At 49.1% G+C, this 27,179-nt stretch overlaps 1 protein-coding gene across 2 annotated transcripts in view; it reads right to left on the bottom strand.

Annotated features, from left to right (window-relative positions):
• Positions 1–27,179, bottom strand: part of GABRG3 (gamma-aminobutyric acid type A receptor subunit gamma3) — a 499,643-nt gene that overhangs the window by 161,130 nt on the left and 311,334 nt on the right. The gene's annotated exons all lie outside the window — the stretch shown is intronic.

Below are 27,179 nucleotides of genomic sequence, written 5' to 3'. Positions count from 1 at the left end.
GCCCGCAGAATGCAGCCACGTGACTGCTACACCAGCCACATGTTAGAACAGAAACTGCTGCCTTCCATCTGAAGCAATTCGCCTGTTCTTCTGTCTGGAAATATATAAACCCAGAAGGAGGTTTTCCTAAAGCAAGCGTGATGTTACAGCAAACGTGATTTTAAAGATGTTCACTGAAGTCACTGCACAATTACATGTCCACGCCATGATACCTTGTGTTTCGGTACTGACCGTTCTCTGCCACAAACCCACTCTTTTTGGTACAAACGTTAGTCCCCTGCTCTTTTAAAGGAACGTCCACTGCGGTTATTTGGGCCCAACATGTGTGCCCATCAGATCCCACACTCCCGGACCGAAACTCAATGGCCCCAGAAGGCAGGCCGCGGATCAGGACGACCGGAGGGTCACACACGGCCACATCCCGGCTGTGTCTTCATTTGCTCACGTCTGAAACTTCCAAGACAGTGCCACTCCTGCAACGGCAGCGTAGGTCAGAGCTTTACATGCCGATATCCCCTAGCAGAATACCAAGAGCTCACACAGGAGTGTTTTGAGAGGTGCGTGGTCACACAAGTGGCAGAGGGAGGGGAGAAAGTGCCCCTGCCAGGTGCAGATCGTGCCGACTTGCCCCGCTGCCTCGCCTCTGGTCTCCTCTGAAGGAACATCACGGTTCCTGGTGGCAGGCATGCTACAGCTGAGCTTTTCCCTCTGCTGAACCCTGCACACTCACTTCCCTAAGGGGGTGACTCCCGAGGGCAGCCTCCAGCAGTCCCTCCATGCAGCCGAGCAGCTCGGGCCGTTCCTGCTTCCAGGGAGCTCCGTCTCAGTAGCTGTCGTGTCTCTGCACACGCTGTGCTCTCGACTTCTACTGTCCATCTTGGTGAGTTTCCTTTCTTCACTCTCCATTCTAGTCTTAAGATTTTCGTGATGTCCTGTGGCCAGCTGTACCTGGAATCCCCCTGAGTGGGACTTCCCGGGGCAGGGACTGGCCTCCTTCCCCATTTCTCACCCCTTCACATATAAAGATCTTGCCCAACTAGACCACGAGAAACCCAGAATATTCCTGCTTACTTCACTGGCAAGACGGAGGCAAGATGCCTCCTTGACAGACAGAAACGTGCCTTTGCAGTGTTTGTGGAGGAAGCCTGAAATGTGGGGATGTGGGGTCCCCTTCCGTCAAATAGGGACAGCCTCTTTGGTGACCAGAAAGAGCACAAACTCAGGAGGACACAAATTGTAATGAATTATGCACCAGTTTCTAAGCCCTTAACACGGAAGTGATTGCAAATGTTTCTGTAAGTTCTATCAATCTACCGTATGGTATTATCTTCCTAATTGGGGCTTATCGATATAACTGCTTATTTTTCTCCTATGTTGTTTCTTGTCCCTGGGAATCTGAAGAATGGAATATTCTGTTTGGCAGATGAACCACTCCTGATGCTGCACTGTTCGGAGAGATGCTCACTTGGAGAAAGGAGAGCTAGCTCTAAAACCTCGAGTGGACAGGTAAGTCCTAGGCAGCTGGCAGTCATGAGAATAACGTCAACCCGAACCCGAGGCTGCCTCTGAGTCAAAGGCGCCAGTGAGCGGAGCGCTCCTGGCGAAAAATACCATTTCCTTTCAGACGATGAAATCACAGAGAAACACATTTTTACCGTGTGTGTATTTCTCATGTTTTGAAACGCTGGAACAAAGACAAAATGCCACATCAAAGGGCCTTCAGTGTGGTTTTGGTTTTTTTTTTTTTTTTTTTGGCTAAAATCTTGTTCTTTGAAAACCTCTGCTCCTGCAGAATTATAAGGTCACGACCTTTTGATTTTCATTCCCGGTATCTTCCAAAGATCTTCGCAGGCTGGTTCAAACCTCAGCACCGTGTTTAATTAGACAACTGAACCTCCCGGACCAATCCCGCTGAGGACTTGCTGAGTGCAAACACTCACGCTTGGTAGTACCTACCGTCTAGACCGGGCGTCCCCAAACGTTTTACACGGGGGGCCAGTTCACTGTCCCTCAGACCGCTGGAGGGCCGCCACATGCTGTGCTCCTCTCACTGACCACCAGTGAAAGAGGTGCCCCTTCCTGAAGTGCGGTGGGGGGCCGGATAAATGGCCTCAGGGGGCTACATGTGGCCCGTGGGCAGTAGTTTGGGGATGCCTGGTCTAGACTCCGCGTGGCCACCTAATTCTGCCATTGAAGTAAAACCAGTGTCCTGGCATTTCTGATCGTGAGCAGAACAGACACATGACAGTAGAAGGTATCATTTTGCTATCTTTACTCCCGTGCTTTTAACCTTCTGTTCATACATTTTAATTGAGCCAATTTGAGCTCCTGCAAGCATTCAAGAGCTTGGGAGAACATCCGGTCCAGCACAGAACTCACACCAGCAAATAAGAAATCCTTCTGAGTGATCACCGTGTGTGGATATCACCGTTAAAGACGGGTCCAGAACCAGGAAAGCACCATGAGTGTGTGTGGGCAAGATACACGAGTACATATTAATTTTTTACCTCGGTCTTTTCTCAAAAGTGAATAAAAAGAAGGTTTATCAGATTATCTTTAATGGGACTAGTGAACATCAGCTAAATGAGTCCTAATATTTAAAGACACGGATTACAATCATTTCAGAAATGTTAAAATTCCTGAAAAACCTAATGGGAAATCTTATAATGTGGCTTAATTGACACATCATATTCTGTTAGCGTGACTCCAGCTGACAGCCAGATTCAGAAACGTAACAGAAAGCAAGTGACATTTTTATAAGGACAGATTAGCCCAAAAGAGCTGCTTGTCCTGTCAGCCTTACAAACTGCTGACCACCCACCCTCATGGAATCCTAGAGTGCTTACGCCCGGTCCTGGGAAACCTCCCCTGGGCTCTGAGCCGAAAGGCGAGGGCTGCTGTCTTCCCTGGCAGGGGAGCTCAGGGGACGAAAGACGCCTCATCTTACTCCTCTGGAGCCTGCTAAATTCAGTTTCATGGGAAGTCTACCCGGGAAAACGATGCTATTCCTTTCGGGCTGTCCTCTGGAATAGACAGGTGTTTGAGGAGAACACCAAGGTGGTCCTGAGTCTCAGGGCCTTAGCGTCATCCTGGGAAGTTAGTTCAGAATCCCAAGGCTGCACTGGCCTGATCTTGCCCTCAAGGTACCATCTGGGTGAAGAGACCGCAGCACCCAGACCCAGAAATGTGTTACGGGGGTCACCTGAGAAGCTGTGCTCCAGCGACCACCACGTTTACAGCTCCAGGTGCTGGGCTAAATCCTCCAGCTCAAAGTGCCGCAGAGACTCACTCCCTTCACAGCCCCCATCGGTAAGAAGGACCCTGCTCTCTTGCACCGCACCCAGCCAGGAGAGCTGAACGGCACAGCCGCGAGGGACCACAGGCACTGAGGGCCTGCCCCTGCCGGGGCTGTGCTGTGCGCTCACAGCTGACTGCATCTCAGCGTCACACGGGTCCCTCAGTCCTGGAGCATCTCCCTGTCTCAGGTGGGGACGCTGAGGCCCCCCAGTCAGTCCCAGAATAAGTCCCCCGGGGTTCACAGGCTCACCCAAGGTGGAGCTCAGCTGAGAATGTGAGAGCCGGGACTCGAGGCCCCGACTCCTGGCCACACAGTGCCATCTGGAAGGCGCTGCTTTGCCGGAATACAGAGAGCGTCCCACAGACGCATCTGGGAGCCAGAGGTTCTTAGGCTGAGCACCTGCCTGAGACAGACAGGCTCACACGGCTACGGCAACCCTTGAAACTGCTCAGGGCGCTCTTTGCAGCAGGAGTCCAGGTTTGGCAGCAAGGGGCTGGCCTTGCAGATCTTATGTCGAGGTGCCAGGGGAGCAGGAGCAGGCTGGAACGGCAGTGTCCGAGGGCAAGGCCCCAGACAGAGGTCAGGCACCTCATCCTAGCCCATCTCAGACCGGGGAGTGCTCCTGAGGTCTTTGAGCAGCCACGGTTGTCTCTCAGGGATCTTTTTCCATCGGTGATTCACGCCAATAAAAGCTCTATCTCGTGCAGTCTCATTAAAGCAAGCACCCATTCGAAGACGTGTGTTTCTGGTGGCCCAGGAATCTCCCAGGTAAAATACAGGGCCCCGTCCCGTCCCGATGGAGAGCGGCTGGTTACCTTTGCCCTGGGGATCTCCAACACGGGCGGGGTCACGTCGCATTCCACCCACCCCGTCAAGTCCTCCCTTGTATCCATGCTTGGAATCCGATGCCTCGGGCAGAGCGGGGCCACCTGAGAGGGCTCTCCCGTCAGAGGGACAGCGTGTGTGTCTAAGTCCGTTTTCAGGGGCTCCGCAGCCCTTGCCCGTGGGGACGTTTCCCTGTCCCCAGCAGGGCCTGGCCGTCATCGCCTTCCTGTCAGGAGGGTCTCACGGTATTTGCTTCTCTTCTTGTAGCACTCGTGACCCAGCGCACTGCAGCCTGAATACGCGCCCTTCCTGACCCCCGGAGGCTGGGCTGAGGGTCCCTGTGCCCCCGAACCTTCACCCAGGGCTTACTGTGTAGTTGGCCCTCAAAAACCACATGTTCCATCGAGGAACCAAGTAGGGAAGTTCAACAAAGAAAAAAGCAGAAGGAAAACACATGGGGAAATATGTGTATCAGAACGAAATCAGAGAACTTGAAGGTTTTAAAAAGATGTTCAGATACACTTGGCATGACTTCTCCGGGTTATGTAAGCTTCTGCTTTGAATCTGTCTTACAGCAAGGACGATGCATGCAAATAGGAGATTTCTATGAAACGTTCAAAAACGCAACACGCCATTTGCCTACAGCGGCTTCACGGAAAGGTTTACGAAAACACTCCGACGGGAAGGCGTACACCGGGCCTGGCAGTCGGGAAGGTGCTTTTCTTTTTCCTTTATGTTCTGTTACGTTCTTAACCATGGGGCTCCGCTGCAGATGTCTGTTTCCTCAGCTTCAAATCTGAATTTATAACATCCCGGATGACATGTCATCGTACTGCTCATCCTAGCTTTGCTTTATGTTTAACTTGATCACTTTCAAAATAAAGAACTAAATAAATGTATCTCTTCTCATTAAGTTTTAGTCACAGACCATTGTAGAAAATATTAAAATCTGAATAAAATCAAACATGCCATAAAAAAGAGGGACACAGAAAAATAAACGATAAAAGGAAGACATTTCGTTTTTAAAGACACAACATTTTAAGCACTGCAGCTTGTGCCTGCAAGAGAGCTGGAGGAGCAGAGACGGGGCAGGTCTCCCCGCTGTGTGGCCGGGGCAGCCCACGTGCCCACAGGCCTCAGGCAGCTCAGCTGTGCCACACGCAGTCCCAGCGGGAGGGCTGACGGGGGCCTGAGGCTGGTGGCCTCTGGAACAATCAGAGAAGGGAGAGGCCTCTTTAGGGGTCCCCCCTCTGTAGTTTTAACCCCCAAACTTGTGTCCATAAAAGGAGCCGGCGGTGCATGTAGCCACCAGCAGGTGTCACCGCGGCTCTGACACTGAGCCTGTGTCTGCCCCGCCGGGTCCTCCCGTCCCCAGGGAAAGCCCGGCTCAGCAGCATCCAGAACCTGCCACCAGGCTGCCCAGGAGAAGTGGGAGACGTGGCCCTGCAGGGAGCCTCAGGGGGCTCAGACCAGCAGCTCCTAGACCCTCCGACGGTGCTGGGGGCATCCGGAGAAGACAGAGACACAGAAGGCCTTGCCGTTAGGCGTCACGCTCAGCCCACGGGAGGGGCTGGATGTGTGGAACAGTTCACAGTTTTGTGCAGCACTTTTTCTCAGCATTCCTTACTGCCTGATCCGTCTCTCGTTTATTGCTTAGCAGGTGCTCCTACACAGGGTTCCTTTTTGGAGCTTGGTGGAACCTGGCAGGAAGGACAGAATAAAGGGCTTCCGTCACACCTGCAGGGCGAGGGCGAGCCTTCTCGTACGTGGGCAAGTTGAGTGTGCCATCCCTCATCTCCCCGCGTGACTTAGAGACCACGCCAGCAGCTCTTCTCTCTGGACGTCCTTCCTGCTCTTGCCTCGGCAGTGTTTGCTCAGGAAAACATTTCTCAGAGCTGGGAAGAAATGCTTCGGATAGAGCAGCCCCCAGGGCAGAATTTGCCGAAGGAAAGAAAATGAATCCGTAATATTCATCCACGATTATCCGTAAATCTTTGGTGCTGAAGGACAAAGTCTCGCACATCAAGTAGCATTTTTACTTGTAAGAGCAACAAACTAGGGTTGTTTTCAGACCGGGGTGTTTGGTAGCCATCTTCCTGAAAATGAACAGTCTCTCTCACTTCTGGGAAAGCAAGTGGTAGTGTTTGTTGCCAAAAGTCGAGATTTCAAGTGGAAATCAGAATTTTGGAAAACCTGTATATACCTTCATGAGTCTGAGAGCTTCTCAATCTTTAAATACTTTTCTCACACAATTGGTAAGGATGTTAATAAATGTGGTTTTGTAATATTGTGTCAGCATCGGGATAATCAGCATAACTCTGTGAGCCAGTATTTTCCAATGCCTGAAGTTTCAAATTCATGCGTGGGTAAAAGGAGCATTTAAAGTTCAAGATAGACCAATGCTTTGGAAGCTAACAAGGTATGAACAGTTCCCTGATACAGTTTCAGGTTCCACATTAGAACTAAACGCCAAGAAACTGTTAGCTGTTGAGTTTGCTGTGATGTCAAGGAAGAATATACATGATTATCGGAAAAATATAATAAGCCCCCATCCATTTTCAAACTACATCTCCGTCTCAGGCTGAATTTTATTCACAGAAATTACGTGTCACGACAGATTGAATGTGGAAGCGGACATGAAAATCACCTGTCATTTATTGAGCCAGACATGAAAGATATTTGCAAAAATGTAAAACATTGTCACTGTCCTTACTAAATTTTCTCTTTGGGTGGGATAATAGAGTTATTTTTATAGAAATGTGTCACTTACATAGGCTTTTTATGGTTTTTAAATTAATAATACATATTTTTTAATGTCTCAGTTAAAATTTTTCATAGTGAGTAATGATAGAGATAATCCACATAAATAAAAGTTTTGGGTGGTGTTCAATAACGTTTGAGAGTCTTGTGTGTGACTGAGGGTAGTGTGCAGTATTTGCACACCCGTGGACCAGCAGCTTTGTATCTTACACTATGGCGATTTACCCACTTGAACTTCATGGCTGCTAATGCAGATTCCAGTGAGACCCAGAGGATCTTAGGAAATTCAGCTACTCACGAGGAATGGTCGCACTGGTAGAATGGGGAGGAAGTGCATGAAGCCTTCCCAGTGTTGGGGAAGACAGAATGACAGGATGGGTGCTAAACACGACCACAGACTCCCTGATCACAAGGGTCACTTTTATACTGTGACTCTTCCTGTGGTCTAATTGCATGCATCACACAATCTTACATCAAGAACCCCCTCCCATTTCAATGAAATGCAAATCCTAAGCATCGTGTTCCATGTGGGCAGCCTACTGTTTCCGTACGGGCCCATTTGTGACTGTTGACTATTTGAGTCGGTTAAACTCTTTACTAATTTGATAAACGTCGAAAATGATCTCTTTTTCCAGAACAACGATCCTTTCTTTTCCTTCTTAGACTTATGGGATTAAATCTAAGAGGCGGAATTCCTCTAGAGTTTCTCCTACATATTGTAGCGAGTTTCATCAAGAGCTTTTCCTTTGCAAACTGAGCCCATGTGTAGATGTTGGGGAGAAGGTGGAGATTAGTGTGAGGACAGCCGAAGGACCACGTCGGCTCCTGCCTGATATCCTGCCGTATATTCAAAGGAATGAATAATGACGAATGGTGAGGTCCCGTGGGAGAAGCAGCGTTATCGCTGCAATCTCTGATTGGAAGAATGAGAGTCAGAGTTGCGAGAGGTCAGCTTCGGTGACACGGGAAGCCCTCCCTCCCTACTCCCTCCCCCACCTCATAGCTTTGCTCTTCTTCCGGGTGACACTGTTTTTTGAAATTATCAAGGAAATCAAAGGTGAAACGTAATTTGTTATAGGACTATAAGATTCATTATTATTAATATACTTTCTAACTCACTCCTTTTAAAACTAGCAGCTTTATTGAGCTGTCATTCACATACTATAAAGCTCACCCTTTAAAAGTAGACAATTCAGCCGGTTTTACTAACGATCTAATTCCAGACCTATTCCATCACTCTGAGAAGCAACCCTATCTGTGCCTTTTAGCTACTGTTCCCCATTCCCTAATCTCAACCCCTAGCATTCACTAATACCCTTTTTTCTCCATGAATTTGTCTATTCTAGACATTTTATATAAGCGAATCAGACAATAGCTGTCCTTCTGTGTCTGGCTTTTTCATTTTGCATGGTTTTCAAGTTTACCTATGTTGTAGCACCTGTTAGAATTTCCTTCCTTTTTAAGGCTGAATGATAGTCATTGTATTTATAGACCACATGCTATTGACCCACTCATCAGTGACAGACACCTGGGTTTGCCCCACTTTTCTTGTGTTATGAATAATGCTGCTATGCACATTCATGTATAAGTTTTTGTGTAAATATATGTTTTCATTTATTCCCTGCTACATACCTAGCATTTGCATTGCTAGATTGCATGGTAACCCTGTGCTTTATTGCTTAAGGAACTGCCCAACTGTTTTCCACAGCAAACAGGCCCACCTCACGTTTCCACCAGCAAAGTACAAGAGCCCTGCTTTCTCCTTCTCATCACCAACACTTGTTATGATGATGTCTTTTGGATTACAGCCATCGTGGTGGGGAGGAAGCGGCATTTCATGTGGTTTTGCTTTTACATTTCCCTCATGACCTATGGTCTCGGGCAGTTTTGCACGTGCTGACTGGTCATCTGTATAACTTCTTTGGAGAAATGTCTATTCAAACCCTTTGCCCATTTTTAAGTAGCTTATGTTTGTTTTTATTCTTGAGCTGCACACTCACATGCTTTGCTAATTTACAGGCAACAGTTCCATTTGGGGTTACAGACTAAAGATCACTCAGCAGCTCCCATCTGGTGGCGCATACTGAGACACACACAGTCTAAGAGATAAACAGGTGTGCTCATCCGAAGACAGCAGAGACAGACCTTTGCCTGCCAGCCGTGGCCAAATGCCCTGGGTCCTCCTGGCACCACACAACAGCGTTTTGTTGTCCTCTCATAATCATTGGCAGAGCTGTCCCCTTCTCAACGACCTTCTGATTAGAACCAGAAAGCCCCTATCACACGGGTCCTGGGCATGAGGAGAGAACTGCCTGACAGCAAGTGTTCACTTAAGAATCCTGAAAAAAAATCACCCGGCTTTGTACTAAGCACGTGGTGCTGAAGGCAGCAGGGCAGCCACTGACCTTTGGGAGCTGTCGTCTAGGTAATGAGACCGTTGATAAAACTGTGATAGACACTGAGCGTGTGGGAACTGAATCGTATATCCACTCACATCGCAGAACCTTACGGAAAACCTGCTGTGGAGTTCCTACAGCGGTCTCGCTGGCTGAGGGACTCAGATACCGCAACCCACAAGAATCAGGCAAATGCATCGACATTTCCTCAATCTCCTCCTGGTGCTTCTCAGTGCAGCGAAGCGTCCCTGTCCTTCCTCGGCCCCCCGCTGAATGCTCCGTGTTCAAGCCCTGCCTCCAAACACTGGCAGTGCCACCAACCGAGGTCTTGGACTGCCAAGGCTGGGGGCGGCTGGTGCCCCTGCGGTTCCACAGCCATGTGGGCACAGGGCAAGTCCTACTCCATTAAGTGTCGTCAGACCATGGGAGAAGGATTTGCTTTTGCTGATGAGAAGTGATTCAGGTTGTGGCAGGCCCTGCACGCCACTGAGCTCCCTCCTACTCTCCCGAGAAGGCGAGGAGGAGGTGCGCAGAGCTTTGCAGTATTCCCGTGGTGAATGACGGCACAAATACGAACTCACAAATGCTGTCGGCTTTCTCTGTGTGAGGAGTCGCTCACCATGCTACCTGGGCTTGATAAACTTCCTTTTCTACTATTATAATTTTTCAGGCTATGAGGCTCAGAAGGTAACTTGCCCAAAGGCATCCAGCTTCTCAGTCGGTGCAAGCCTGCATCTGAGCCAACGTGATCCGACGGTGCGATCGGCCACCCATCTTACCGAACCCCTCCTCCCTCTCCTCTTTCTTCCCTCCTGGGCCCTGGCAGAGACAGGCATTGTCCCAGGGGCAGGAGAGACCAGAGCAAACTACTTGTCCTTACAGCACTCCACGGGGTGGGAGAGGCCATGAATACAGCAACTGGACAGCACACAGCATCTCAGAGAAAACGGAGTCCAGGGCTGGGGACGGGGTCCTAGTTTACACAGAAGAACCTGGGAAGGCTGCTCGGATATGGTTACTCTGAAGCCACAATCGAAAATGGCTGAAAACCATGCACATGCCAGCTGGGCACCATGGCTCACTGTAATCCCAGCACTTTGGGAGCTGAGGCGGGCGGATCACTTGAGGTCTGGAGTTTGAGACCAGGCTGGCCAACATGGTGAAACCCCATCTCTACTAAAAATGCAAACATTAGCTGGGTGTGGTGGTGCGTACCATAGTGCCAGCTCCTCGGGAGGCTGAGGCAGGAGAACTGCTTGAACCCCGGAGGCAGGGGCTGCAGTGAGCTGAGATCGCACAGAGCGAGGTTCCACCTCCAAAAAGAAAAAAAAAAGAAAGAAAAATAAAAGAAAAAGAAAACTATGCACATGTCAGTGGGAGGAGGGTCCACTGGTGTAAGAGCAGAGCTGCTGCAGGGTCCCGACCAGACGCCCAGCGAGTATGGGAGACACGGGTGCCCTGTGCAGAGCCAGGCAGGAGGCAGCAGAGAGGCCAGGCGGGCACAGGGAAGCCTGGGGCCCCGGTCGGGACTGGCCTTCTGCTCCCGGGGAGGTGGAGTTCGGCTGCGGGGACACAGCCGAGCAGTGCGGCTGCTCTGATGAGAACAGTGCAGGTGCCCGGCTGAGGGCAAGAGGGCACTGCCAGGGTCCCTACAAAGACAGTGAGGGAGGGAAGGAAAAGCATCCAGGACAATTCTCCGCTCTGCAAAGGCGGAGTTTTGTGTAATAAAGGGGAGAAGAACACGAGGGCACAGAATCTGGGAGGCTGGTAGATGTCACAGTCCAAATCCCTAACGGACACCCACCGTCAAACGATCCGCTCCGCCTCAGTGGCTCTTTGTCAGCAGTCGTGATGCTGAATCAGAAAATGCGGACGGCAGGTGCCCACCCTGCCAGCACGTGCCGGGGACCTGCGAGTTAGGGCGCTGTCCGCGCCCCACGATCACCGCTGCGTGCGGTGGAGCGTGCGGTGCGGGGAGGACACTGAGCTCCTCTCCCAAGCTCCGTCCTCGGGACCCACGGGTCCGGCGTGTGGCCGCGGCCGTGGGCAGAAGGCCCCCCTGGCCGGCCTGCCCGGGGCCGAGTCGGGCGGGTGGGCGCCGGGCCCGCGGGGCGCACGGACACGGCCGCTCCGTGCCAGGCACTCAGCGTGCCCCGGCCTTCTCCCGCCCCGGGTTCGAGTCTCACTGTGCTCGGCCCACCCCGGACTGCCGTCCTGTGGGATTTCCTGGGTCGTTTTCCTGAGCTTCAGCTACACGGAAAAGAGAGACGGGCCGGGACCCGCTCCACCGCCCCGAGGCTGCCGGGGGCCGCGCGCTCGCTCACCGCGGTCCGCGCTGGGTCCGCGCTGGGCTGTGGCCGCGGGACCGGCTGAGCTGAAGGGTGCGGCAGAATCCCTGCGGGCCACGCAGCCTCAAAAGGATCCAAGACACACACGCACAACCACACACACACGCACCACACACAAGCACACACAACACACACACACGCACCACACACAAGCACACACACAACCACACACACACACCACACACAAGCACACACACAAGCACCACACACACACCCCCCACACACACACCCCCCCCACACACACCACACACACACACCACACACACACACACACGCACCAAACATACATACACCACACACACAAACACCATACACACAACCACACACACACAACCACACACACACACGCACCACACACACACAACCATACACACACAACCACACACACGCACCACACACACACACACCACACACACCACACACACACACACACCACACACACACGCACCACACACACACACAACCACACACACACAACCACACACACACAAACAACCACACACACACGCACCACACACACACACACACAACCACACACACGCACCACACACACACACACCACACACAAGCATACACACACGCACCACACACACACACACCCACACACACACCACACACACACACCACACACACACACAACCACACACACAACCACACACACAACCACACACACGCACCACACACACCACACACACACAACCACACACACGCACCACACACACACGCACCACACACACACAACCACACACACACGCACCACACACACACACAACCACACACACACGCACCACACACACACCACACACACACACAACCACACACACGCACCACACACACATACATACACCACACAAACACCATACACACAACCACACACACACAACCACACATACACGCACCACACACACACAACCATACACACACAACCACACGCACCACACACACACCACACACACACAAACCACACACAACCACACACACACGCACCACACACACACGCACCACACACACATACATACACCACACAAACACCATACACAACCACACACACAACCACACACACACCACACACACACAACCATACACACAACCACACACACGCACCACACACACACACCACACACACACAAACCACACACAACCACACACATGCACCACACACACACCACACACACATACATACACCACACACACAAACACCATACACAACCACACACGCACCACACACACACGCACCACACACACACACACACAAACACCAAACACCACACACACATACATACACCATACACACATACAACACACAAACACTACACACACATACAACCACACACACACCACACACACACACGCACCACACACACAAACCATACACACACAACCACACACACACCACACACACGCACCACACACACATACATACACCACACACAAACACCATACACACACACAACCACACACACACAACCACACACACACGCACCACATATGCACCACACACACACGCAAACACCATACACAAACACCACACACACACTACCACACACACGCACCACACACACGCACAACCACACACACGCACCACACACAAACAACCACACACACACGCACCACACACACGCACCACACACACCACACACACAACCATACACGCCCCACACAAACACCATACACACACCACACACGCACACATGCACACCACACATACACACATACACACACGCACCACACACACGAACACCATACACACATACGATACACACACACCACACAAACACCATACACACATACACCACACACGCACGAACACATGCACACCACACACGCACACATACACAACCATACACGCACCACACACACAAACACCATACACACACACCACACACGCACAAACACATGCACACCACACACACACAAACCATACACGCACCACACACACAAACACCATACACACACCACACACGCACAAACACATGCACACCACACAAACACCATACACACATATACCATAGACACACACATACCACACACACATACACCATACACACATGCACCACACACACAAACACCATACACACACCACACACGCACAAACATATGCATACCACACACACACAAACCATACACGCACCACACAAACACCATACACATACCACACACGCACAAACACATGTACACCACACACATACCACACAAACACCATACACACATATACCATAGACACAAAAACACCATACACACATATACCATAGACACACACACCACACACACAAACACCACACACATAAACACCACACTCACAAACACCATATACACATGCAGCACACAGAAACACATGCACACCACACACACACACACAAATGCAGTCACACACCATACACACATATGCCATAGACACACACACCATACACACACACCATACACACACCATACACACACACCACACATACAAACACCATACACATATACACCACACATGCACAAACACATGCACACCACACACACACACAAATGCAGTCACACACCATAGACACATATACCATAGACACACACCATATATGCACACACACCATACTCACATATGCACACCACTCACCATAAACACAAACACCATACATACACCATACACACACAAACATATGCACACCACACACACACACAAACCATACACGCACCACACAAACACCATACATATACCACACACGCACAAACACATGTACACCACACACACCACACAAACACCATACACACATATACCATAGACACACACACCACACAAACACCACACTCACAAACACCATATACACATGCACCACACACAAACACATGCACACCACACACACACAAATGCAGTCACACACCATACACACATGTGCCATAGACACACACACCATACACACACATCATACACACACCATACACACACACACCACACAAACACCATACACACACCACACATGCAAACACATGCACACCACACACACACACACAAATGCAGTCACACACCATACACACACACCATACATGCACACACACCATACACACATATGCACACCACTCACCATAAACACAAATACCATACATACACCATACACGCACAAACATATGCACACCACACACACACGACACACACAAATGCAGCTGCACACCATATACACATACACCATAGACACACACACCATACATACACCATACACACATACACCATAGACACACACACCATAGACACACACCATACACACATGCCATATACACACGATACACACACATACACTACACTCACACACAAATGCATTCACATCCCATACACGTATACGCCATACACACACACACCATGCACACACCAACTTACACCATCACATACCATACACACATATACAAGTGCACTCACACACACACGATACACACACACACCATTCACAGGGACAAACACCTGGCTATATGGCTTGGTTCCCTCATCACGGTTGGCGTTATTATGTGTTAGTATGTTGGTTAAGAGAACGAGTTTGCAGCTGCTTTTAGAACCCTGGCTCCACCCTTATGACTCACATCACCTTGAACAAGCTACTTACGTACCTTGAACCTCAGTATCCCTATCTGAAAACATGAAGAGCATAACAGTCCTATCACACTGGGTTGTTTGAAGGGCTAAATTAATTCATCAATACACGAAGACAGCACTTAAAACTCTATCACACTGGCAAGTGCTCCGTGAACGCTGGCCGCTGTTCTTAACCCTTAGTCAGCCTGCCTCTCGTGACCCTGTTTGGTCCTTGAAGGTGAAGACCAAGCAGCTTGATTCCTTCATTGCACCAACCTGAGATTCCTCCTGCCTCCAATAACGAAGGGAGTAGAAAACACCACTTGAGTCAGCAATCTTTGGTTTCAAGTTTTAATGACACCTGCCTTTGAAAACCCCAACTCTCAGACATCAGCTGTGACTGAAGTGGCACATGAAAACGCTTCTGGCGTCAGCTCTAAAATGAAAAAAGCTTGAAAGTTGTCACACCCATCCTTACAACGAGAACGGGCTGCACTCAATGAATAGCAATGACTTTTCTTGAACCTATCCGACGACTGCAACCACAGGGCCACCCCCCCTTCCCCTGCACCGAAATCTGTAGAGGCAGGTTAATAGAGAGTCGCAGCAGGTATCTTTTTACCTGGAGCAGAAGCTGCAGGAGTCATAAGCTGCTCACAAGTTGGTAGGAACTGAAATAATCATTCTGATTAACAGTGGCGGCTAAGTGTGAAGTGGCATGAGACTGAGAAGCTTTTGGGGGACTCCCACCCCAGGGGGTCCCCCAACACTGTCATGAGCTTCACCTCAAGGAATCCTACAAAGTTCTCAAAGTGAAAAGGCACGAAAGATTCCATATTTTCTCTGGCAGAGCTATCTTAAAATTAATCATTGTGAATACACCAGAGCATTTGCCATAAAAGTGACCTACTCTAGCAGAGAAAGATCTTACCAGAGACTTATCCCCACCCCAGTCAAGGCTCCTCTAACCTTCCTGTTTCACATAAGGGAGTGGCCACAGTAAGGAGGGATTAGGGCTTCCAGGAAATAGACTGGGGGCACTGTAGCTGGGAGAGGGAAGAGGAGTAATGGAGGGAATCCTATGCCACTAAAGAACCTTCTGAAGGCCACAGTCCAGGAAAACAGCTCCACCTAAAGACCAGGGTGCAACTGTGAGATTACAGAACAGTCCCCATTGCCTCCACCTAAACCACCGCAGCAACAGGGCTCCAGGGTGGTAAAGGGGATTAATGCCGAGAGCGCTGCAAGACGCAGAATCTATGTGAGGAGAAGTCCCTAAGGGAGCCCAGAGTCAAAAGAAGAGACAAACGCAAGAACGCCAGAGGGATTTTAAGCCTCTGGCACCTAAAGCTACAGTAGACATTAATCACAGCCCAATTCCTAGTCAGACTAAGAAGGAAATGATATAAATGAAAAACACTATAACAGAAATGATTAATGTCCTTGGGCAGGGGGCTCATCAGTAGAACTGATACAGCTAAGGAAAGAATGGTGAGCATAAAAATAGGTCAATCGAAAATAGCATCAAAAAAAAAAAAAAAAAAAAAGGCAAGACTAGAACATCCGTGAACCATTGACAATTACAAAAGGTGTAACATACACATAATTGAAATATCAGAAGAAGGAGAGAAAAGCAGAAACATATTTGAAGTATAAAAATAATGGCCAAGAACATTCTAAAATTAATGACAGACACAAAACTATAAAACAGGAAGCCCAGAGAACACCAAGATCAAAATAAATAAAGAGACGAACATAAAATACCATTAAAAAGACCAGCCGGGCGCGGTGGTTCAAGCCTGTCATCCCAGCACTTTGGGAGGCCGAGGTGGGTGGATCACGAGGTCAAGAGATCGAGACCATCCTGGTCAACATGGTGAAACCCCGTCTCTACTAAAAATACAAAAAGTTAGCTGGGCATGGTGGCGCGTGCCTGTAATCCCAGCTACTCAGGAGGCTGAGGCAGGAGAATTGCCTGAACCCAGGAGGCGGAGGTTGCGGTGAGCCGAGATCGCGCCATTGCACTCCAACCTGGGTAACAAGAGCGAAACTCCATCTGAAAAAAAAAAAAAAAAAAAAGACCAGTTTGGCATCCCATATTCACACTGCAGGAAGCCAAAACTGTCAATTCTGGAAAAAGTTGGAGAATGAAGGGTGTAAGTTTTAACATTTGAGAAAGAGGAACAAGAATTCAAATATAATTCTCTGCAGAAATCATGCAAGAGGAGTAAGTGAAATATTTAAAATGCTCAAAGAAAGAATAAAACTCCAGACTAGAATTCAATATTCAGATAAATTATCCTTCAAAAGTGAAAGATTGTTTTTCTTTCTTCCTTTTTTTTTTTTTCTTGTGATGGAGTCTCACTGTCACCTAGGCTGAAGTGTTGTGGTGCAATCTTGGCTCACTGAAATCTTCACCTCTTAGGTTCCAAGTGATTCTCCTGTCTCAGCCTCCAGGGTATCTGGGACTACTGTGTGTATCACCACGCCCTGCTAATTTTTGTATTTTTAGTAGAGATGGGTTTTCACCATGTTGGCCAGGCCAGTCTTGAACTCCTGACCTTGGGTGATCCACCCACCTCGGCCTCCCAAAGTGCTGGGATTACAGGGATGAGCCACAGTGCCCAGCCAAGAGTTTCTCATACAAACAAAAACTAAGGGAATTTGTCAAGAGCAGACTTAGCCTGCAAGAAATGTTAAAATAATTTAATCAGGCAGAAGAAAAGTGGTATGCCAGAAACTCAGATCTAAATGAAGAAAAAAGGGATATTAAAGAAAGTACGAAGGAAATAAAATACTGTATTTGTTCTTTTTTCATTTTTATAAAGGTTAACTTTGTAAAGTAATGATGATAACAGTGTGATTATAACACATGGAAAGTAAAATAAAGGGCAGCGATGTTGCAGAATACAGCGTAAAATAATTAGGGATTCTCTATCCACGTTTCTGTACTACATGAGAAGCAGGATCATATTATTTGCAAGAAGGCTTTGCTTTGTTAAAACCGTAAAGTGTGAACTTTAAAGCGACTACTAATATTTTTTATAAGAAGTACAATTGATGTGCTGAGAGACAAATTGAAATGGAATCACATAAAATGCTCATTTAAAACCAGAAAAAGTTAAAACATGGAGAGGAAAACAAAAAACGAATGCAAGAAACAGATTAACATCTAAATATGGTAGTATTAATCCAGCTATGTTAATCATCACTTTAAATGTAAGTGCTTTAAATATGCCAAGTAAAAGAGATTGTCAGAGTAGATTCAAATTTTAAAAAGCCCCAACTATATGGTGTCTAAAGAAACTCACTTTAAACATAAAGACTCAGGCAGGTTAAAATTAAAAGAATGGAGAAATATATACCATGCTAATACTAATCAAAAATCAGTTAGAACAGCTGTCTTAATTTCAGACAAAGCGCACATCAGAACAAGGCAGTTTTTCCAGAACAGATAGTGGCCTTACTCAATAATAGGGGTGTTAATTCTCTGAGAAGACAAAATAATCCTCATTGTGCATATACCTAACAAGAGAACATTAAAAGACACGAGGTAAAACTGAAAGAAATGAAAGACAACTATAGATATCCAGTCACTGCTACAGTTAAACACTCCTCCAAGTAAATATAAAAACTTACTCAGTTAATAAATGGCACAGACAAGACTCAAATATAAATTTTAAAAAACTGGTCATCAATTGGCAATTTCCCAGTTAGTTAGTCAACCTGCCATCGGAAAGAAGCATACTAATTTGTGGCTTGGTATGCTGAATGCTGGTATGCACATTTCTTAATTTTTATAGAATTTTACACAAGGATCAAAATAACTTTATTATAAAAATTGCATATCCTTACAAAGGTTCTCAGAATTTAACTGAGCCAAATTGAAACTATTTCAGATACGAATTTCCATACAATATTAACTTTTTACTATGAGACTTTAATGAAACTTCTTTAGAAAGACTAGTCAACAGAATAGAAGAAGCTCACCTACACACTGAACAGCAAAAAACATTTGTATTGACCTTCATCACCTGCCTCATGTCTACAGAGACGAAAATAAAAGCAGGTCACCCCCTCACAGTGCTAAGGTCTTAAGATAAGCAAGGAAGCCCCTCTTCTAAACCAGGCCCGGGCCTTGGCCCCAGTGTCTCTGATACCCCACATATGCTAATAAAAGAAAGTCTGTGGGGTCAGAACAGGCCTCACTGGGGGAAATGCATGCTGCTCCTCACTCCCCAGACCCCTGAGAACAGAGCACGTTATTCCTAAGATGACGGCTGAGACGCTGCCCTCGCTGGTCTCTCTGGAAATACAGCCTCGCACACAAGCTCCATATCCTCCTTTTCATGGAAACTCTGTCCTCGAAGCCATAGTCTCTGCCTTGCTGGCATGGCTCCAACACGAGAGGTGAAAATGCGTAAACTTGCCTGATTTTTTTCCAGATCCTGATCATCCAAAGAAAGGAAAGGTGCCTAGAAGTTTAGCAGGCACTCCGTCTGGCACATTCAGGCATTACCAAGTCCTCTGTTCACGCGCCCATTAAAAATAAGAACTGGGTTGTTTGGCTCTATTCCCAGATAATCACAGCCAGTCAAGAATGTGCCTCATCTGTGCCTTTTAAAATTCGGTTTATTTCCTTTTCTTTGAGATATGGCTTTAGAATGAGCTGATGTACTGTGTTCTGAATAGGTAACAGCACACATTCTTATTAATGAGCTAACCACCCACTTAGCTAAATTGCATTTCCCAAAACGAAGCATGACATGAGTTGCATCATTTTAAGCTACTAATGCCAATGATTTACCTTAGCCACCTACACAGATAAGTATCTATTAAGCACCTACGGTGATGAAAGCATTGAGTAGCACACGGAAGACAAGTCCAAGTTTTTTGGAAAATACTGATTGAGTGCCCGGAAACAGCAACTTATGATCAAAATACATCGACAGGCTTTCTTTCCAATTATAGGGAGGCTGCAGCGGCCCAGCAGGCAAAACTATCTGCCTTCCAGACTTCTTATTCCTATCATTTCATGCTGTCAAACTGGCAAGAAAGCACAGGTCTGTCGGACACACTCCTGGCTCAAGACTGAGGCCCTGCAGGGCCGGTCACAGGGACTTCTGCAGGCCACGACGGCCTCCCCCTGCGAAAGCAGCTCCCTCAGCTGCCATGTGGGAGGAGGTGCCAGCTCCCAGTCTCTGCCTTCCTGTTTCGAACTGTGGATGGTCAGATAAGCCTGAGGCACTGAGCGCTGAGGTACTGAGCACTGAGGCACTGAGCACTGAGGTACTGAGCACTGAGGCACTGCGCACTGAGGTACTGAGCGGTGAGGTACTGAGCACTGAGGCACTGAGCACTGAGGCACTGAGCACTGAGGTACTGAGCACTAAGGCACTGAGCAGTACCCACCGTGAGCCACTGCCAAGGGCAGGGAGCTTTATTAAAGGAGGAAAATGTCAAGTTTCGGAGTAGACAGGGTCTTGGAGGCGGTTTTGGTAGCAAGCATGTTTTGAGAGCCCCTTTACTGTATCTTCTTGTCGCTTGCTGAGTGCAGCCCCTTGGCATCCCCCAGTGGTCCTGGACCCAGCTCTGCCCCTTGTGCTTTAAGCTCTGAGCAGAATGGGCAACAACGCGAAGCTTCTCAAGGGCCCGGACTGGGAGGCAGGAGCAACGCTCGGCGGCCAGGAGGCCCTGGTCCGGGCGGGACCGAAGGAGTCGGGGCCCAGGGGGCAGCCTCCCTGCCTCGGCTCATGGGGCGGACCAAAGACAAAGCACAGGGAAGGGGAACTCCAGGAAACCCTAGTGTCATTCAATAAGCTGTTTCCTGACAACGTCCGCAATGCTCTGATGAAGGATGTTCCAGCTTCTCCCCTGAAAGAGGCGTCTTTCCCTTCCCTTAGGAATCCCCCGAGAACCTGCGAACCCTCTGGAAGGTCTGCGGGAACAGAAGCAGCAGCGCGGTCCTGTCTGGCCTGTGGGTCCACGCTTTCCACTCCGTTATTGAGAAGGCTGTGGCCAGCAGATGATGGAGACGATGGAGAATGCCGTGGAAGGGCTGATGTGCTAGAAGCGGCCGGGGACACAGGCTGGGGTAGTGGAGCGAGCCCTGAGCCTGGCGCACGCGGGGTGAGTTCACACTGCGCTCAGCGGCACACTCGCTGTGTGGCCCCGCAGCAGCGTCTGACTTCTGTCCCTAGGACTTGGTTTTTGCATCTTTAAAAGGAGATTGGTGGGTGGGGACCGGGGTCAGAATGTGCTCCCTGAAGATCTGCAGGAAACACGTGCACAGAAGAGGGGTCCTCGTCTGTCATCCCAGCACTTTGGGAGGCCAAGGCGGGTGGATCACGAGGTCAGGAGATCGAGACCAGCCTGGCCAACATGGTGAAACCCCGTCTCTGCTAAAATACAAAAGTTAGCTGAGCGTGGCAGCGCAGGCCTGCAACCCCATCTACTCGGGAGGCTGAGGCAGGAGAATCGGCCTGCTGACAGAGCTAGACCCCGTCTCAAAAAAGAGAAGGATCCTCGCTGCTCTCTGGCCACTGCCTGTGTCAGCCCGGCGGGAAAGCAGGATGTGGCCTTTGACCTGCCAGTGGCCGCCTGAGCTTCCCTCGCTGACACTCACTCCTCTTCAAGATTAATTGCCTGGGGAGAACGGAACACTGTCTCTGAAAACTCCGAGAGCCAGGCAGCAGCCTCAGACGTCTCTGACAGCCCTGCCACAGCACTCAAATTGTCCTAATAATTTTTCTGGCTCTAATACGGCTGCAGCCAACACAGTTGTCAGAGACAAACGGCACCATCTATGTTTTTTGTTTTCATCCCAAATGGCGAGCCAGGGCAGGCCTGCTGCGGCCGTGTGCGTCTCAAAGCCCGTGGCCTGAGTGTCTTTTGGCTCTGACTGCCCTCTGCCAATAACAGCAACACTGGTGGTGACAATGACCCCACGCCCCTTTCGGGCGTGATGTATTGATCCCAGAGTGCAAACTTGCTGGCCATTCAGCTCCGCTCAAAGCCTTGACCTTTGTGCGATGACGCAGATGACCTCACATCTTCCCGCTTGACTCCCTCAGCTGTGAACGGTGCTCAGGAAAACAGGGACTTCAAAGTCAAGGTAAGGATGCAACAGGCTAATGGGCTCAATGTACCTACGGAAGTGTGCAGGCTCCACATTCCAACACATTCCAGGACGTTCCGGCACATTCCAGCAGTGAGCTCCATGAAGGTCAGGTGCCCCCATGGGGCCGAGCCAAGGCTTCCCTGACACTCAGCTTGGTTCAAGCTTGATTTTGAAAGTTTTTAAAAGTTTGCTAAACTATTTTAGTGAATACATGTATCATGAACTACAGCAAAAACACACAAAGCAGCTCGAGGTTAGCTGTTTTACCCTCTACCCCCAAATAATGCTAACTATGAAGACTTTGAGTAGGGCAAAAAAGAAGAAAATACTTAAAAAGGCAAATAACGTTTTTATCAGAAAAATGGAACCCACCATTAAATGTCTTGTCCTACACCACCGCACTGATAAAATTAATTCTGGGAAGCCACATCTAAAAACAAGAAAAAACGAAAATCCTGAACTACGCAGTAAATACTCAGGAGGGTTGCTGACCTGGCTGGCTCGTCAGTAGTTTAAAGAGGCTTTCACGCCTCTGAAGTCTCAGCACAGGGTCCCAGCCATCTTGCCCTTCTCTCCCTCCAAAACACACACTAAAACAAAGGCTTACATCATTGAGTCTCTGTTCTTAAAAAACCGCTTTCAAAAAGCAAATACTGCACAAAAGCACACAACGGAACCATGAAAGATATGGCACGGGGCTCTTTTCTTCCTGGCAAGGTTGTCCTTGCTTTGCACGTTTCTTTTGTATACTCTCCAGGGTTTGTCTGCCCCATGAGCAAGACAGCCCTTTTGGATTACATTGCACGAAAAACCGAAAGTGTCCGACTTCTGTAAGCCGAGGAGGTGATACCATGGGATCAGAATTACAATTGTTGCTGAAGCCTTTGTTCCATTTTTATTGACTTCAGTTTTTTCTTTATGCAAGATGTAAGAAACATGAAGGTTTTCTGACCTTGTTATTTGTGCAGAATTTGCCTTTGATAGACTGAACGTCTCCATAAAGCCAAGAACTCTCTGTCGCTCTCTCAGGTCCTCTGTACTATGGAGAGGAGAGCGTGGATCATACTCCTTGTTGCTTTTTTAACTCAACAGAGAGTGTGGTATTTGGAAGCAATCTTTGCACAGACACAGGTACATTGTTGGGTAGATTATTCAAAACGGAGAAGTAAGAGACCCGGCAGGAAAGGCTGATGGCTGAGCGAGTCTGGCTGCCTTCTCCACCCTTGAAGGCCCGGCCTGGGTAGAGTGTGTCCACCACAACTGTGCTTTCCTTCCCTCGGGAACTCCAGAGGCCACGGAGAAAGTGTGCTATTGTCCCACACACCCGCTCCTGCCACGTGGCCACAACACTCCCGTGGTTGAGTGCCTTCTGGGATAACTCAGTGGGAATCTGTAACATCTGCACCTACAGTCCGTTCCATTGTTTTGTACTTTGCTGTCATTCCCACCTTGCAGATGGGGAGAGGGAGGTTTAGAGAGATGAAGAAGGTTCCCTGACTCACGAGGAGGGGCAAACTGCTGTGTGATGGAATCTGAGAGAGGCCGGAAGTCACCCTCACCGTTCACCTCCCCAGCTTCCTGCCCCAGCACCCCATCCCTCAAGCATCGGCTGTGGGATGCTTGAGAAAGGGGCACAGTGCCTCCAGGTGCCCGGTTACAAGGCAGGCAGGGTCGCCTGAGTGGAGTGAGAAGGCTGTGACCTTCCAAGACAGAGTCCTCTTCTCAGCCTCGGAAGTTAGTCTCTCATCAATGCTGTGATCCTGTTCTTAACTTCTCTGGACAAATCACATCACCTAAAGCTGGAATAATCTAACCCACCTTCAAGACTGGGCAGAAGGGGCAGTGCCATCCTGTGCCCCAGTGGTTTGCAAAGTGAGGATGTCAGTTACTGGGGGTGGTGGGGGCCGGGTGCCTGGGCAGCGATTCTAAAGCCCTGCTGTTTCACTGTCACCTTAGCAGGAATGCAGAGCCAGCCTGACTACCTGCACCCAGCAGCCTCCCACGCCACAAGGTGTGCAAGTCTAGAGAATGGGAAGCAAGGACAGGGAGGGGTGGGAGAAGGCAAGGGGCGGAGTGTATGGGACAGGCAAAGCAAGAGACGACAAAAGTCCACCTCACCTGTGGCAGAGGTCTGCCTGGCGTGGTCCCTGATGGGCAACCTGGTTCCCAGGGCCATAGCTTGATTCTCACTCACAGGTCCAGGCTGCTGGACTCCTACCTGCCTGCCAGATGTGCCACAGAGCTCCCCCTAGCCACGTCCAGAGTTTGTGGGTTCAAGAGGATGCTTGAGCATTTAGGACCTTGAAGTTCCCATATCTGATAGGCCGGGGCCCTGGGAACCTTCCTCACATGGGAAGGTGGGCTCCTTTTAGACGTCCAGACCTCTCACCTCTACATGAGAGGACACGGGACCTCTGCAGACACCTTTCAGAGCCTGCCATGTAGAGATGAACTCCTGCAACAAGGAGACAGGGCTCTCGGATCAGTGTGATCCTTTTCTGCCACAGCGAAAGACGCCCGGGAAGGCCCCACCTGTTGGGACGCGGCACCTGGCAGGGGCCTGCCTCATCCGTGCACTTGGGCAGCAGGTGGAAGACAAGGAGATGTCCAGATGACCTGGCTTATTTTAACGCATACGCTCCAGATGCAAAGCATCTGGAAGAGTCAAGAGTGCTTGGTTCTCTCCCCAGGTCACATCAACAAGGGTTTAGAACGAAATACAGCTGGCTGCACTCTACACAGTCTGCAAACAGGAAGGAAGGATGTATTGGTGCCTCCTGAAAATATAACTTGCTGGTTTATTTGTACCTCCGCATGACCAGCGAATATTGCAAAGCCCGACGGCAACACTGATAAATGCAGCTGTCCCGTCTAGGTCAGGCACCTTGCTGTCCGGAGCGGATGAAACCGGCCACAGAACGCATATGGCACCGGCCTGGGGGGCGCCGAGCACCTTGCTGGGAGCATGGTCCTCCTGCAACGCAGGGAGAATCTTTCCCCAGCCAACACTTGGCACAGACCTGTGGCTTGGAGAGATGAGACTGCCGTGAACCTGTGCCTGAATCAGACTCAGTGGCAGTGAACCTAACCTCGGGGCCCCAGAACCAACTCATCGGGGGACTGGATCATCTTACACACCAGAAACAGGGAAACAGAAGTGATTTTGGTCTCACAGACCATTTTTACTACTATGCCGCGTTTCTTCTTAGTACTTTATGCTCATTGCCAACTAATTCAGAAACACCTTCACCTTCAGGTACTTCCCTGAGAAATTATGTGTGAAACGTCTTTAAGAATTTACATTATTTAATTTCTATAAAAAATCTTTTAAAAATACAAGCGCTTTCCTTTCTGGCAGTATTATGTAAGCCCATTTGCAGACAATCCCCTCCTGGAACCGAGCACTTAAAAGACGCTGTGAATGATTTAAACACCATTTTACAGCGAGACAGAACAAGGGAAGCGAGTAGAAAAAGAAGGTTCCAATGAGAACGCCTGCATGGTGTGCGGGGCTGTGACGGTCTCTGCGGACCAGGACCAGCCTCCACGGGCCCCACACATGCAAGAGCAGAAGCCAAAGGGAACAAAGGGATGAACGCGTGGCACAGCCCGTCTGAAGGTTCAGGGAAAGATCCGTAACGCTCAGTCAAGAAAGCCACAGAAACTTCTACACGAGATTTCATCCGTTTGTCATGTTCCATATGCAATTTTAAAGAAAGCCAACACAATGAACAGAGTTCTTATAAATCACACATAAGCACTTGTGATTAATTCACTTAAAATGCCCCATCGTAAATTCATTCACCAGATATCTTCCCATTTTGATTTTTACTTAAAAATTTTATAAATAGATTTGATATTCCTTTCTATGTACTCATATTTAGCACTAGAGGCAAAGGATTACTTGTTAACTGTGATATCTATCATAAATCAAATGTTGGAAGATAAAAGACTATGAAAAATTAAATCATCTTACAATGGTTCAATGAGACAAATATAAGTAAAATTGAAGAAAAATTTGTATCTTTCTATTTAGTAGACAAATTGCCTTGCTTTAAGATAACATTAAGTTGGCCAGGAAGAGTGGCTCATGCCTGTAATCCCAGCACTTTGGGAGGTTGAGGTGGGTGGATCACCTGAGGTCAGGAGTTTGAGATCAGCCTGACCAACATGGTGAAACCCCATCTCTACTAAAAATACAAAAATTAGCCGGGCGTGGAGGCACGTTCCTGTAATCCCAGCTCCTCGGGAGGCTGAGGCGGGAGAATCACTTGAACCCCAGAGGCGGAGGTTGCGGTGAGCTGAGACTGTGCCACTGCACTCCAGCCTGAGCAACAAGAGCAAAACTCAGTCTCAATCCGTAAATAAATAAAAATAAATTTTACAAAGACACCATTAAATCTAAAATATTACCTAGGAGTTTCGTATACTTCCAAATGGTATGCACAGCTCATGAGCATAAGGGTGTCTGGTAAATCACCTGTTCATCGATTTCTGAACCCTTCCATGTTCTGAACGGTCAAGCTGCTCACAGCCTTATGGAGATCACCTATTTTATAACACGGCTCCTACATGACAATGTCTAGAATGAAAACGCCCGAGTGGCTGATACCGAAACCATCGTCAGTTTCCTGTGTGTGTGCAGGGACACTGTGGTCAACCGCATAGCTGTTTGACAGAAGCCGCACCGGGCCCGGCACCCCTCACCCGGCACGCACCCCCTCACCCGGCACCCCTCACCCGGCATGAACCCCCCGGGCCTGGCACCCCTCACTGGCACGCACCCCCTCACCCGGCACCCCTCACCCGGCATGAACCCCCCGGGCCCGGCACCCCTCACCCGGCACGCACCCCCGGGCCCGGCACCCCTCACCCGGCATAAACACCCCGG

The sequence above is a fragment of the Saimiri boliviensis genome, chromosome 5 (genome assembly GCF_048565385.1).
Source record: "Saimiri boliviensis isolate mSaiBol1 chromosome 5, mSaiBol1.pri, whole genome shotgun sequence".
NCBI lineage: Eukaryota > Metazoa > Chordata > Mammalia > Primates > Cebidae > Saimiri > Saimiri boliviensis.
The sequence above is the reverse complement of the archived record's forward strand: the minus strand, read 5'-3'. Positions and strand labels throughout refer to the sequence as shown.